Source organism: Alligator mississippiensis, chromosome 8 (assembly GCF_030867095.1).
Source record: "Alligator mississippiensis isolate rAllMis1 chromosome 8, rAllMis1, whole genome shotgun sequence".
Taxonomy (NCBI): Eukaryota; Metazoa; Chordata; order Crocodylia; family Alligatoridae; genus Alligator; species Alligator mississippiensis.
Genome location: NC_081831.1, coordinates 8379240 through 8395965, shown reverse-complemented (window position 1 = coordinate 8395965; position 16726 = coordinate 8379240).

The following is a 16726-nucleotide window of genomic DNA, read 5'->3' as shown; positions in this document are numbered from 1 at the left end:
TTCCCCAACTGGAATTTGCGGGGAATTGCACATGGGACTTCATTCGTTCGAAAGCCCATTGCATGCAAACACAAACCCAACGCGCCAAAATAAACCAGTTTAAAAATTTTCAAGCTCGTTTAATTAAGGAGGATTAAACGCCATGGTGTGTACAAGCACCCAATAGTGCCAGCTCTTAGTTTTCACTTGTTTTTTGACTATAGAAAGATGAGAGAACAATTCTGTTGTTGCAAAGAACTCTGCAAGACTACAGCAGGGCAGAACCGACGCTTCTGACGCTATGCATACCTTTTTGGAAACTCCGGGTTTATCTTGTGAATCATGATATGTAACACGCTGGTTGAGAATCGCTGGCCAGACAGTAAACTCACTGCCCTAATTCATGCTGCACTGCCCAAACTTACCCATATTAAATCAAAGCAGTGTAGCCACTTCAGTGGGAGACCTTGGTTAGGCCAAATAGCACTACTAAGTGATAGTGCCAACTAGTCTGGCCTTCAAGCTAATTCGCAAGGCCATGTATCCACAGATATTTTGCTTCTAATTTAGGAAGCAACCTATCTGGAGCAGTGCTGGGGATAGTGCTTAGGGACAGACATTATACATAAACTGGTTCATGTGATCCGTAACTGGTTTAAACTTGTAACAGAACAGACATTCAGTGCACATAAACCAGTATCAAACTGGCTGTAACTAGTTTGAGATAAACTTGGTTGAATGTGATATCAGACTTAACTGATTGAGCTCAAACCAATTTATGCAATGTCTGTCCCAGACTTCTTCCTGGTTTAAGTTTAACCAGACTCCCCCAGCATCCCAGCATACTCTCTGGGCTAGGTTGTGCTCTCTGATCCAGAGCAGGGCTGGCCCCACCATCTGCTCTCTAGCCCAGGCAGGGACCAGTGGTGGTGAGACACTGGCCAGCACGGCCCTGTTAAGGCAAAGGGGGCAGGGAAGGGGTTAATTCTTCCTTCCTTCCCTTCCTCTCCCACTGCAGCTGGGGTCAGCCTGTTTGCCAGGGAGCAGAGGGGAGGGGGCTGCATCAGTGGCCCCGGGGGCTGGAAGACCCCAGCTGCAGGGAAGAAGGGACGGAAGGAGAAATTAACTCTTCTGCCTGCCGCCTTCACCTTAACAGGGACATGCCGGGGCTCTTCCCCCTGCATGGTGGGCCACAGGGGTGGTGCCACCCCCAGCAGGTGCAGCACAGTGGCAGGGATGCTGAGCCCTATCAGTGAGCACAGCCCAGCCTGGCATGCGTGGCTGATGGCTGTCCAGGCAATGGGCTAGTTGGGTTGGCTTGGAGGTGCTGCGGGGGCTCATGGGTCTGCAGCCAGCCCAGCTGTGCTCCAGGCCCACCGGCACCTCTGAGCCGGCCTGGCTAGGCCTGTTCCCAGCCAGCTGCCGGCTGCGCATGCAGGCGGGCTGGAGGAGCAGGGGGAAGAGTCCTGCTCTGAGGCCGGGCAGCCCTGCATAGAGCCCCCCTGCCCTGCACTTGCAAACCGGTTCAATCTCTGCAGGTTAGACTAACTTGCAAAGATTGAATCAATTCAGGCTTGGACTTTTTGAATGTCTATCCCTACCTTGGAAGCAGCCTCTCTAGAGCAGTGCCATGCACTGGGGATATGTTTAACATCCTGTCACAGCTTTCAGCACCTAGAGAGGGGTTGGTGCCTGAGTACCTTTGCATGTAAGAACCTCGAAAGGTGGTTTTAAAAAGCTCACCTTTACATACCTGCTTCCCTTCACTCACAGAAGTCCCTACAGCTTCAGCTGGGGTCTAGTTAAGCCTCGGTGGGATGTGGCCTTGGTGAAATAAGGCACATGACACTTGCTTTATTTGCTTGCTTCTCCATTCCCAAACCCTGCTTGTCACCAGTGCTTTCTCAGCTGTTTCAGCCTAGCACCCTTGAGGTGATAGCAAGTTCAATAGACATTGAAATATATATTTTAATCCTGTTGTAGTTGCTATGCAGGAAAGACTGCATTTGGAGGCACTGGAATCAAAACAATGTCCCATTATTGCTGACATCCAGCCAGGGCTGCATGAAGGCGGTGTGTTTCCAAGGAGCTGGCCTATTTATGTTCATATTAAAAAATGTACAACTGCCCCGGTCTGAAGACCCTGACGGGAATAAAGCCCCAATTTGTCTCCCTTGCCTTGCAGTTTGGGGATGACTACTTTGTGGTCAACCCCTATCCCAAAGCGGTCACCACTCAGTGGAAACCTGGCTTTTTGCCAGAGAGGACTTTTATGCAAATCATGTTCATTTGCCTAGTAGGAAATGAGCTTCCAGTTCTTTAAAATCTGGCTTCATTTAGAAGGAGTTTGTCCATCTGGATCAAAGCTGGGTGCCTAAAATGTAGGCATCTAAAATCAGAGGTCTCGTGTTCAGAGGACCTAGGCATATCTTTAAGTAAAGCCACTGATGGAGGATGATGTAAGACTTCAAATGCTTAATTTTAGACTAAGGTCAGATTTTCCAAAGGGAGTCGTGATTCGGGGGGCGGGGGGGGGGGGGTGAAGGGGTTTGGCTGGTGCACTCAGTGTTTATGGAAAAATACGTCAGGCTGGGCCACGCAGATCAGCAGGTTCTTGGAAAATCTTAGCCCTGGGTTTAGAAATTTGGGTTATTTTTTCATTAAAAAAAAAAAAATCAAGTCATCGACTCTTGCTCCAAGCAATTGTCAGCACATTCCTTCTCCGCGGTATATGAATTTGATGTGGAAGTGACCCACCCTTCTCCCGAGAGCTGTGGTTAATTAACATAAGACAGCAGATTTCTTGTGTCCATCAGAGTACTAAGGGTTTTTTAATGGCCTGCCTTTTTCTCTCAGCCCGTTTACCATTTCACTGAAGAACTAAAACAGTCACATCCATGCTGAAAAGAGTCTAAACTCCATTTTTCCGATATACAGGACTTGTATATCCCAGTATGAGTCTCATGGCTCCCAGTCTTAGGCCTGCATTATTCTCTCAGACTCTTTATCCTTCCCTTTATCCCCCAGTTTGCCCCTGCAGCTGAGACATGTGGGGCCAGTTGGTGTTCTCATTTATGCTAGCAGAAATCCATTGCAATCAACAGCATAAATCAACATCACTATTCATGATCTTCCACCCCATGAATCTACTTTATGTTGGTGTCGCTGCATACAGAATCTGGCCTGCTCCCGTGTGGGTCCCCTGCTTCCGTACCATAGATCGAGGCACTGTGATCCGATAAGGATCACGGTCTTATCTTCACTTCTCGTTCAACCTGCTTGAATCACAAAACACTAGCAGTGGCGTGTTTACGACGTCTTTATCTTCTAGCCAGACCGAGCAAAGCGAGACGATAAAGATCAGTCGATACAGAGACTCTGATCACAAGTATTTGCCCTTGAAATCCTTCTAGTAGGGTTGATTTGGAAAGATATTTGTGTGCAATATCTGCAGGATATATGAATATGAAAGGATGAGAGAGAGAAAAGAAATAGCTTTTCTATTAGGAGGGGGCACAAAGATAGAAATGAAAGCTGTTCAGCTGGGAGCCAGGGCCTAGGAGTGGGTGGAGTGGAGGAAGAGTTGTACCAGCCCCACAAGTGTGGGGAGCACCCCAAAATTACATCACTATTTCCTGCTTTAAAAGTGGGAGGTGGGGTTCCCCCTACCAGGAATATCCTGAGTTCCCAGATTTCTCTTAGCCTAAGATGCAAGGCCTCCAAGACGATCCAAAAAAGATCACAGGAAGTTCTGCGGTCCCTCTCTCCCATGGTTGATGCCAACCCAAGGAGTTATGCAGCTAAATCCATAAGTCAGCTGGGAAAATCTTAGCCGGTAAGATGCTTAGGACCAACTGTGGGTCAGCCGGACTTGACCGACTTCCATCTTTGCACTGGTCTAAGGGAAAGCAGCCCACAAGTCCCTCCCCAAGTCTCTCCATCTGCCCATAAAGTATAATGGTGCATTAAAAATAACTAGCGTGGCACTGCGGTAGGACAGGCAACTCGCTCGGTAAGGGTGCTGCACCTTGACAGACCCACGGCTAAAGAGCGAGGGCTAGGTGCTCCAAGAGGATCGGTTCCCTTCTAAGCGCACGGAGGAAGCAAGCAGGATTTGCAGGCTGCTGTTGGGTGGGCTTGGAAGCCTTCTCCAAGGGCCCTCCTTCAAGTAATCCCTGCTCCGTGGTAAGCTGGGAGAGGGAGGGCAGACATAACTACCTGCTGGAGCACAAGGTGATGGCTCAGTTTGGGGGCAATCTGTAGCAAATGGCTCTTTCTCCAGCCGGAGCAGTGACCACCCACCGGTGTGAGCGCAGCACGAGGACTACGTGATGCTGCCTCAGATACGCACTCGCTATGGAGATCCCTCCGCTCTGTCTGGGCACTGCCCGAACAATTCCCGCACGCCACCCCGACTCTAAGCAGGGCACACAAACTCTCCCTCCTCGCGCCTTGATCTTTTCCCAAATATTGAGTTGGCTTCTCTTGAAGACCATAGGAATCCCCTTATTAGGGATGAAGTCAAGAGTGGGCTTGGCCCACGCAACATATACACCTCCCATCGTACATGGTTTTTAAATATTACTGGTAGTTGGTGCCCTCTAGCGGCAAGCAGCGGCCGTGCTGAGATTGTAGCGTGTATGAGTACCATCTCTCCCTCCAGCTGAAAGCTTAGCACAGGCCAGTAATGGCAAGTTAAGATAGAAAGCAGTCCACGTACTATAAATCTGCTTCTGCTTTTGTGCCGGCATGCAGATGATGGAGTGCTCCCCCTCGGCTGTAAATTCTTTGCAGGCGCCAGGAGTAGCTGTTGCAGTCCGTGGCATAAAGCCAGCGTGAGAGCAGAGTCAAGTGCCATCTCATCTGAACTAGTCTTACCGTTTTTCCTCCGACACACGTAGGGAAGGATAGAGCCAGAACTAATTTGGGCCCCCTGCTTCCTTCCCATCCAGCCATTATACCAGGTCACAGCTGCAGGTTTCTGATATTTCCACTACTGATCCGATGAGGTTATTCCACATCCCCGAATCCCCGAGCTCTTTCCGAAAAGGCAGCGGGGACGCAAGGAGGGATAATTTGGACTTGTCTGGTAGAACGCCGTGCTTGGGTCCTTTCCACCAATGCCACCTGTGCTTGCTGTCAGCTCTGTCATGATAACCTGGCAGCTGAGTGCTGAACATGTCTGGATTAAAACAGGCTTCCCACTGATAATGCAGCCTTCCAAGGCCATTTGTACTCCACGGGGATTCAACCTTGCTACCTCATAGCAAGCATCTTGCTCCGCATTCGAGAACTGCAGCAGTGATTCGACTGGCAGCCAAACACTCAGATTGAAATGCTCTTTCCTCCCGGGGAAGGCAAGGACTCAGATCTGGGCACAAACTCTGTGTGTGAGGTCTTTTGCTTGTTATTAAATGCCCTCGGCGGCCTGTGGCATTGCTGCATTTTTGTCTGTACAAAGAATGACATGGCCGCAGGCCTTTTGTGTCCCCGAGAATCATCCTTTTGGGACAACAGCAAAGACTTAGGTAACAAAAGGATTCTGTTTTCATGCAAACCAAGGAGTTGCTGGCATTCAACTATCTGGTTGAATAGTCATGGGCATGGGAAGTGGCTAAAAGGGACCTCTACTGCTTGAGGCACATTGATGCACTAGGCCAGACCCAGCTCGCAGCACAGTGTCTTCTGGGCCATTAGTCTGGAAATTTGGTGGCCAGGGAGCTACCTGTGGGGAGCCCTCAGCCCTGCATTTTGGGCTCTGGTGCCCAATGCCAATGCACAGGGCTGGTGCAGGGCCCCAGGGTTCAATCTGAGTCCCTGGGACCCAATCCTGACATGCAGGGGTGGTGCTTGGCCTCAAGGCCCAATCCTGGCATGCAGAGCTCAGTCCAGCCCTGCATCACACACCTGGTCCACAAGCCAAAAAAACCCTTGAGTACCACTGTGCTAGGTCATGGGAGCTGGCTGGGACGCTACCTAGGCTGTACAGATGACATGGTCTGAGCACACAACCAGTTCTACTGGAATAAATGCTGAATAAAGCACCTCTATAGGTGTTTGAAGGTTGCGGTGCCTTGGATATGGGCTCTGGGCTGCTATTTGAATGGCCAACGGCTTCTTTCCATAGGGTCTGACCCATGGCAGGGTCTTCCTCACTAGGATCCTGACCCCACACAACAGGGCACCCCGATATAGCGCCCCCTCCCCCCTTTCAAGATTGTGCTTCACCTCTGTCAGCAGCCTTGGAAGAGGAGCTGGAAGACTCTGAGCTTTAAACTGAGCACTTTGCAGGTGCCTGGATTAAACATGAACAGAATATAAATTAACACTTAGAAGATGAAACCTTTGGCACAGAGTTAAAAAGAACACACAGTAAAACTGTTCAGGCAAGAAAACAAAGCTATAAATCTCTGCAAAGTGTGATAGGACACTTATTCTTCCCTAATGAAAGGAAACGTACATAATTGCGGCCTTGGATCCCATCACATATATCTCCATTTCCAGTCAAAATACACACTCAGATAGGGATGGGCTCATTTGTCCGCTCAGTTTATAACTGAAGTATGCAATGCATTGTATCACATGCTGTACTCAGACTCTCAGATGCTCGGATACGAGTCAATGAGCACCAGCAGAAAAAGAGACGGCAGACAGATGTATGATGGCCACAAAGCCTGTCAATTTGGGGCATCACCTATTACACAGGACTAGATCTTCCCACTTCTATTCCTCCCTAGAGCAGAAAAGATGAATCATCAAAACCCCTTGGGCACAGAGACAGGTGAGATCTATTCTTAATCGCATCAACATATTCTCCTAAATGCACGAGCATCACTTATTCATGTTAGCCTTTCTGACTGACAGCCTGCTCAGAGGCTAACTCCCTTAAGCGCATGTGAAAATCCTAAGCTATGACTACAGTAAACATCCACCGTGATGAAGAAAGGTATAAGAGATTAAGACTGGCAGATGGAAGGCTGTGGGGGGTCTTAAACAAAATCTTTAAGATGGTGTTTCTTTAGCCAGTTTAGCATAAGGTTTAATTTTTTTTCCAGATCCCATTATCCTAGAAACAGAGTGCACACTTGCATATGATTTAAATTCATTACATTCATGCTACACATTTCATTGGTCATACCATAGCTTAAAAGGTATCTATCTCACACGTATTCTAACACAAGAGATCATAAAGGGACTTCTTTTCTAATATCATATTTTTTATGTAGTATCTGGAGTACCTTATCTGGCACCATGGCCAGCTGTCTAGTGTTGGGTGCTGTATAGAAGTGCTACAGCATTTTTTCAGGTATCCTGGTTGTAGCCGAATTGGTCTAGAGGAAAAGGCAATCAGGACTCATAGTAGAGATGATATCTTTTACTAGACCAACAAGATTTTTGCAAAAAATGTCCTTAATTGCAAGCTTTCGGTTACAAACACCCTTCATCAGGCACTGGAGAAAAGATTGTAACTTTGATTGAGAACTTTACAGTCTTTTCTCCAATGCCTGATGAAGGGTGCCTGTGCCTGAAAGCTTTCAATTAAAGACATTTTTTTGCAAAAGTCGTGTTGGTCTAATAAAGCATATCATCTCTACTACAAGTCCTAATAGCATTTTTTAAACTGTGTGTTGGGGGCTTTACTCTTAGCTGTGCATTTCAAAATTACAGCACAGGACCTACAGCAATGGATGTATGCTTTACAAAAAAAAAAACTACTTAAAGTAGCATGTTAGAAAGATTTGACCGGGTAGTTGGGCAAATGGATTTATCTCATGGAACACCCAGATCAATAAAAAGTGTAAATATAAAAAATATCATGTTCTAAATGCGTGCAAGATATGTGAAAATCCCTTTCTCAAAAAGAAACGGAGGTAGAAGTTTTTGTGATCCTGAACAGACGCCCCCTAGTATTTGGGTCACTATAGAGTAGCCTATACATAGATTTTGATAAACGTGTATAGACATATATGTCAAATTTCATGTATGCAGATATAGGTGGATAGACAAAGAGCATATTCACAAACATACATACAGGGTGCATCTACACGTGCGCATTTACTACACAGTAACCAAAATTACTGTGCAGTATAGGCACACATCTACCAGTGCATGTCTATACTGTGCACTACATATAGCGACTTATGCTGACTTAATTAGTTACTATGCAGTAACGCATGTGTAGACAACTTATTGTACAGTAACACTGTGTGAGTGTGTGTATGTGTGTGGACTAACTTGGGACTAACTTTAGTTCCAAGTCAGTCCACACACAGCATTAATGCGCTTCAATGTCTGCACATGAAGATGCCGGCCTATTCCCACTTAATGCGCAGTAATTTACTGCACATGCTGGCATAAAAGCATGTGTAGACATGCCCACATTTGTGTGATGTGCTACATATACATCAATGCATGTAATACACATGTACACAAGCTTCCTGTGGACATCTCTAGTGATCGAACCATGACAACGAGCCTGCTTTCTAACACAAGGGGTCATGCAAGAGCTATTTTAGCAAACATCCCTATTCCTTGAACCTCTGACTGAACTGGGAACTCAAATGACTTGTCACTTTCTGCAATATAAATACTGGATTGAACTGTAGCCGGAAGGAAGGCACCTACAGAAGCCTGCTTCGCTTGCGTGTTTAAGTTGATGTTATTGGCACTGAAACCACTGAGACACCAACTGCATATGTGGTACGGCCAGTGAGAAGGCACAAGAGTCACTAAAAGAATAGGGTGAAGAGGTGCGGTATCCCCCCAAGGATATTAATGCCTCTGCAGAACTTTAGAGGGTTGACAGCACTGCAATTCAAGCAATGCAAATGCACAAAGGGATGCACAAAAACATCAAGGTTTCCATTTCTTTTCTTAGCAATTGAACAGCTTATAAAACCGGTGCAACAATCACCACGGTTCTGCTCTGCTTAAATCCATTTAGGAGTGGAAATCATATTTGGCCTTAAGGGGGAAATGGCCAGTGGCTTTACATCCTGGTTGCCTGAGCTTGATAGTACGATGGCTAACTAATGTCTAAGCAAAGGGAAAAGTCAGATTTCTCCCTGGGTGGGTTCACAGGCTGCCACTGACTTCTGCGATGTACACTCTGTACAACAGCTATTTCACTGACCTTAATTCATACTGGCCTCAAGCCAGGTATTTCATTGCATTAAAATGAGACATTACATCCTTCACAGTAGCAGTCAGTTTAGGAACCTGGCAGGATGCCTGCATTGGTACAGTCTATAAAACAAACCACTCTGAACCCAGCCTTGTGCAGGCAGAAGAACATGAAAGACAGCTCGAGGAAGCCTGCGTTTGATCCAGGAAATGGTATTGTAAGGATCAGATCGAGTGGTATGAAGTGGGCACTCCCAAATGAGCGTTGTTTAACTGGAAAAGTTACCATGGATTGAATGAAAACTCACACGGGCAGATCCCTGATTTCAGGGTACCCATTCCCATCTGAAAAAGCTTCACACGTTGTCAGTCGAGACTCCTAGCCCCCAACACAAATAGAAACAAGTTATGGGATAAGCAGTTTTCACCAGGCTAGCAACACCCTCAAGTTATGACGATCTCACTACAGCTTGAGACCACTTGAGGCACGAGTTTAAGTCCTTCTCCAGACTTATACCAGAAGGCATCCCCTCCACTCAACCCAGCTGTAAATGAGTATCACGTTATTCAGACCAAAGAGTGAGAGGTGCCTGGATGTGATGCTAGCTCAGGGGTGGGCAAAATGTGGCCCGCGGGCCAAATATAGCCCTCCAGGCCAATCTATCTGGCCCACGGGGCACCCAAAAAGTTTGGAAAATTAATATTGATCTGCCCGTCTGCCTGTCATGCGGCCCCGATGGCTTGCCAAAACTCAGTAAGCGGCCCTCTGCCTGAAATAATTGCCCGCCCCTGTGCTAGCCATATCATTCCCTTATATGCTACTGATTACAGGAAGCGGTGGGCTTTAACCACCCTACCTCTACGGGCTGCTAGGCACTGGAGGACTTTTCAACCTTTTGGATCCATACTCTACTCGTCCGCTGTCCTCTCCAACCTCAGCTTCCCTTTGCTCCGTTGCAATGGACACCTCTCACCCCAAATGCTGTACCACTGATTCCTAATCTGCAAAAATACCTGCACTGACAGGCATAGCCACTGGAAACTATGAGCACACAGCTTCCTAGGGGCACGGTCGGCAGAAAGCCCCTGGGAAAAGAAATGAATTTCTCTGGGCCTCTACAATGGGGTATGGCCTGGCTGCTGATCTGCACTTCGATGCCAATCTAAACCAGCTGCCAACATCTCTCTCATCCAAGACAACAATACAGAGCCTGGTTCTGAAGCCAGGGGCAAAATCCACTTCCTGCCAGCACTGAAATCGCTCACAAAGCTCCCACTGACTTCAACGGCAGGAGAATGGGACCTAAGTGCCCCGGCACAGCGAGCGTCTGTGTTAGTCGGTGCCGCTCCGTACCACTCCGCATTAACCGTCCATGCCAGCCCCTCTGAGTCACCAGGGCAGAGAGCATGGGATGGATAAGAGTGTCCTTATTTTAAAACAGGAAGGACTATTTTGGGCAAATCAGAGCTGCGTTGAGCATAGACAGACTAGTGATCACACTTGTAAAGAGGCTAAGACACAAAGGGCAAGCGGAGACAGGCCACCTGGCTCCAGGTTCCTTGCTGCGGCCCGGGATCGCTGCTTCTTAGAAATGCGTCCCTAACAGAACTGGAAGATACTTGAGACTGAAAAGTGGTTTCTCTTTTCTGGGTTCCCAGGGAATCACAACACTGGGCTTCAAAGTGCACAGAAAGTCAAACAACTTGTAAAAGTATCATTCTGACCTCCGTCCCTGAAATGCGTCGTCACCCCTGGGTTGGAAGTCAATAGAGGTCTGGCTGGCGTGACGGCTCACCACGGAAAAGCTGCGCCAAAGCAGGTTCACGCTGTACTGACTCACCGTCCACGCCAGGACCGAGGAATCCAGGGGCTGACCACACCCACACGCTTGCTGGCAACATATAACAAAGGGCCCGATGTGATTGGCTCATGCAGCACCAGGGGGCAGGAAGTTTTCCTAGGACATGGGATGTCCCTAGGATGTATGCTGAATATAAATGTTCTTGTACTATGCCAGGGTTTTGTCATTTGGGTAGACGCCAACTGCAGCTCATTTTCTCACTGGGGAGATGGAAGGTGCCAGCACCGATTCTACTCCAGCAACATCCTGAAACTTATCCAAACCTTGCAAATGCAAATAGCTGGCTTGCAAGCCCCAACCGCTATGCTATAAGTGCAAGAGTATGATCACCAGCCCATATCTGCTGATCTACGCCTGGCAATACTGGTTCCAGAAAAATCTTACTGGACTTGCTATGGGTTTTGAGGCTTCCTCCATCAATGGCACTTGTTCAGGCTGGGTCTTCATTATGAATTATCAACAAGCAAGTCGACTGGGTCAGCCTCTGACTCACTCAGCTTCAGCCTCGGCTGTGAGTCATCACAACGTCAGCTGGAGCTGGAAAAGGCCCTAATTGCTCTGTATAAATTATAGTCGTACGTCCAGATGATGAAAGTCCCTACGTTGTTGGCTGTCATCGATCCTAGCAGAGGGACCAAAGAGCTAGAGGTGATTCCCTGATATTTAAAGTCAAAGTCCAATAGTGAGACAGACCAGGTACTCTTGCAGCGCCAACATCTCTGCTATAGATGCACAACCTTCCAGTCTCCAGGGCTGTCAATGAAGCACTATTCCCTAGCATGAAATTCATCTGATTTCTTTTAAAGTGGGCATACAACTGAGCACCCACAATTGAATACAATTGCTGCACATGCCTTTTTCGCAACTCTATTGCAGTGACCTACATTATCCGCTTAAGCAGTTGAGTGATTTTCTTATCCTTAGGAAAAGGCAGGAGCAGCACGTCCCAGAAAGAGAAGGGATCTTGCTGTAATGGGACCCTTAAAATTACCAGTTGAACTGAAGTTCAAGTACTACAGCCTGGGCGTGGCTCAGGAAATGAACTCCAGGGCCCAAGGAAAAGGAAAAGGAAAGCTAAAGTCATTTAGAAAACAAATCTCTAAACCACATCAGATAGCCTACGGTGAACTGCTTCCGAATAGCACAGCAAATGCTGGGTGAGATAAGGAAGGATCCACCGAGGTAGTGGGGTTAGCTCATTGAGGAGTGGCAACATTAACATTTCATAAGCGGCGGCATCCATAGGGAATTAGGTGGCCCAGATGCAGTTGGCCGTATAGCCACTGTACCTTCGGTAAATAGCTATACCTATTTTTAACCCAGGCTTCCCTTAGCTAGACCCACAAGTAAGGAGGAGAAGGATGTCAAGCCAAATGCGAACCTCTAATGTACACATATAACTCCTGCTAGACTTCTGGAGCTGGCAGCATCTCTCTTCGGTCAGAATTGGGCTCATTCAGTAAAATCCCCAGTGTTGCTCAGCACAGATGGCTCTTCACAGGAATAACAGATAAATCATACTTATTTTTCAAAATAAAATTAGGCAGGGGTCATAGTGTATAAAATTCTTTTTCAGACTGCTGTAAAGATCATCAAAGCAAGGAATAGTCTAGGACAGGAGTAGGCAACCCCTGGCACGGGTGCCAGAGAGTGGCATGCAAAGGCATTTTGCTTGGCACTCATGTCTCGGGGCAGACGGTGGGAAAGGGGCTGAGCTGCGCGGCCACAACAAAGATCTGGCCTCTAGCAGCTCCCCTGCGGTCCACCCTGGCACACCAACATCTTGTAAGTCCAGGTTGTGGGTGATTTTTGGCACTCTGCCCAACGTTGCCGACCCTTGGCCTAGGAGAGCAATCATGGAGGAAGCAAAGGCAGCAAACTTTTGCTTCCTTTAGTTGCCACTAATATTGCTGAGACTATTTTAAACAGTGACAAGAGATGTATTTGAAATGATCATTTTGTCCGCAGAGGAACACAAAGTTGTGCCAGATCAGCAGCAGCTGATGAAAATTCAGGCCGACTGGGGCCGATGACTGTGGCCCGAGTAAAAGCTGAAATGCTGCATTTGCTTGCTGACCTCTGCAACCACAAGCCTGCCCTGCATAACTGAAAATGTGATTGCCCTTGGTTTTAGCTCAGCTGCGCTACATGGCACAACCTATTGCGGCTGAACAACACGTGCAGACGTCTTGTGCACGGCACAACTATTTTCATGTCCTGAGAGGGCCACGGGGCTAGGACAGCTTTCAGGCACATCTGGTGATAGGGCAGTTGCAGTGAACTTTTGCTTTCTTTAGTATGATTGCTATTGCTAAAGTTATTTAAAAAAACAAAAAGGCTGTGGTGAAGCACTGACTTTAGAAACGCCCATGTATGCTCACTCTGTAGAGGGGTTACTTATGTGCCTACTAATTCAGTGCATTGTAGGTATGTATTTCATACGTTAGAACAGCATTTCTATGCATTCCACCACTGCATAGAAACATGTCTGCTGGGAACACAGGAGTCTTTTTGCTAGGATGGCATCTGCTGTCTAGAAAGCTATCTCCATAGGCCTTAAATCTTCTCCACAACCCACTAAACCCTGAAAATGCAAAGAACTTGAAAGCAGAGGGAAGATGGGTGGATAGTGTAAATGTCTAAAGGGAGGGAAGGAAGGAAGGAGCCTGTCTTTGAGGTCTTTTCTTCTGCACATTCCCCATTAAGCATAAAGCAGTGCCCTTCCCAGCATGCCATGGATAAATTCTAGGCAAAAAAGTGGCCACCTTAAGGAATCCAGGATCAGGATATGCTGCTGAAGTCCAATGTGAACCACTAGTGAGAGTATGCACTAAATTACACGTGGCTGCTTTGCAAGTACATGTACACAAAGGTGCCAGCAATGAAGGCCAGATTGGCATCAACTGCAGGGATTATATCAGCAGGAAATGGAAGTGTCAGTCACAGCCCTTGAAGTATATGGCCACTCATCTACCACCAACTATGCTGTTGAAGCCACTGATGCCATATGTGGCAATTGGCATCCATATGTGGATGCCACCTGCCACATATAACATGGGGCATATGTACTGGGCATTGGGATACTCCCTGATGGTGAAGAGGCCACGAGGTCCTGGAGCCATTGGGAAGAAGCATTTTGTTTGCAGGGGTCATATCTGGGTGGAATAAGGTCTACACTAAACTACCTAAAGGTCTTGCCAATTTGATCTTAGCATTATTTTAACATGATTAAATTAGAACCACCAAACGTCCTATGACCTGATTTAAATGTTTGATATTGATTTGATGTTTGATAATGGGGCTGGCAAACCAGCTAATATAAGGTGACTGCAAGGAGGTTAGTGCCCACTACCATATTCTGGCAGGTCAAAAGCTTTGTACTCTCCCACCCAAACCTGTGCAACACCACTCTGGTGCCAGGACAGGATGCATAAGAGAGCAAGGTTCTCATGTGGGCTGTACAGACGGAGGAGTTTACGGGTCGAGAGTCAAGGTCTTCTCACTTATATGAAAACTAAAGAGGAAGGCATCAAAAGATAAAGGAGCACAAATCTTACTGAGCACCAGTGCAAAATAACGTAAATGAAATCCTGGCTTTGCTGAAGTCGATAGTGAAGCTTCTGTTAGCTTCCATAGGACCAGGGTTTGACCCCCTAGCCTTTTCTTTTTTTTTTTTAAAGAGGATTTTGGTTTCTTTATAAGTAATGACTCTCCTGATTTTGCAAGGGAAAGGTTCAGTAACTCGACTGTGCTGGAGACAGGCTGATGACAAGGACACTCAGGTAGGTAATGAAATGTCACCGCTGTCTACCAACTGCAGACTGCCACCTGCTTAGAAATCCAGACAGCTCTCTTAAAGACAGTCATCTTTCTTCAAGGCTCTTCGTTGGCTTGGCAAAATGAGGTCCCAGTCCTGTAAGGTAAACTTCCCTGAACTGCAATGCAGCCGAGTGCTCAGTATCTTGCAGTATTGGCCCTGGCTAGCCACTTCCCTCCTCACTGAAAGCAGAATTTGATTAGAAATACATTATGACAGGTAGTGTTACGGAGGGAAGGGGTATATGACATCCAGATGTATTTTGAAAGTATTTGTGGGGCATAAATTACAAATATTTTTTACGTTAGGCATATTTATGTATAATAGATTCTAGCCAATGAACTAGGTTCATACTTTATGAAGATAGAGACTCATACTATAAAGATGGATGAGCAAAAGATTTTTTTTTCACTGGTGCCCCGCTTCTCAGATTAGTAGCATTTACCCTTTCAAAGAGAAAGACCAGCCCTGTTCATTACGTATGTGCTACTCCAAAGGAATAAGGGTTTTTCTAGCTGAGCAAAGCTGGAAGGAATAACATCGTATACCTTGCACCCCCTAACATCAGCAAATGAGGTTATGGCCACCTGAGCCAGCTCATGCACCAGGTGCAGTGTAGCTACAGCAGCATGGAGCTCAACTCAGGCTGCAAAACCTACCATAAAAGTGATGTGTTTGGATTGTTAGTCCACACTCGGTTCCAAGCTACAAAGGTGAGACTGTGGCCAAGAGCCAAGCCGGCTATTATTAGTTTATAACTAGCTAAGGTACGCCAGCATGATGCTGCAGCAACTGCAAGCTAGATATGGGCTTCAAACACTCACATCTGCCAAGACCGAGTGCCATCTTTAGACATTCACCTCTCCAGCTGGATCAGCTTTCTAGTTGAATTGCTTGGTGGGTCATTTTAGATGCATTTTAAAATACAGTTGAAAAGTATAATGCCCAGAAGTGACCCTGAACAAGCTGGCTATTTAGTGTTCCTATGGAGTTTAGAGTTGAGCAGAGCCCTAACGCTCTGCTCAACTTTACACAAGCGACGTGGATATTGTTAATAGAGATTCAACAAAAAGCTTCCAGACCAAGAGAGACGGGGCTCGCTGTCCCATAGGCAGAAGAATGCTCAGGAGGAAGTTCTCTCACCCCGCTGAAAGCAATTGTCTAGTATAGAATAAATGTCCTGTATTCCTGTAAGCAGGGAGAAGAGAGTTAAGCACACAATGAGAACATGATAGCTACAGATACATAATAACTCTGGAGGTTAAGTACACAAGGTCTAAATAAGGAATCATCATGGAAACGATTCAGAAAAGCAATCCACACAAATAGTAAGAGAGCTGTAGGCTAATGTACCTGAAAAGCAGAGGCGTGCTAACCTACGCTAGATTGCATTAAAATCCAGCATTATCTGCTTAATAAAATCATTGTTTGGTTTGCTCAGAAACATTCAGAACAAAGGGTGCAATAAAAGCAACATGACATCCATCTGTTTAAGTTAAAATTTAAATGCCAGCATGCAACATCCAGATCGCCACCTCTTGAAAGCAATTTGGTTAATGAATCAAAATTCAGAATATAGAGAAGAGTCCAAAATGATGCACGTGTTAGGATGAATAGACTTTTAGTTGCTTTTATCACAAGTTTACATTACAAGCACTACAAAGAAACCTGTTAAGTAACACCCTTTAGTGCCTACTGGTCAGAAAAGCTTCCCATTTCAAACCAGTTGGGGTGGAAGAAAAAAGGAAGAGACCGAAACAGCAGTGTTGTGTACAAAGAGAAATACAGAATTGCTGATTAAGCTATTCATTTGGACTGAGTAAGCTGTTATCTACTGCTAGCTTATCTAAGTGTCTGAAACATTCAATGTTAGGGCACATCTTTTCAAGGCAAGCTGCAAAATGTTTTGTACTTCTCTCTAGTTCCACAGAAAAATTGGGCTACA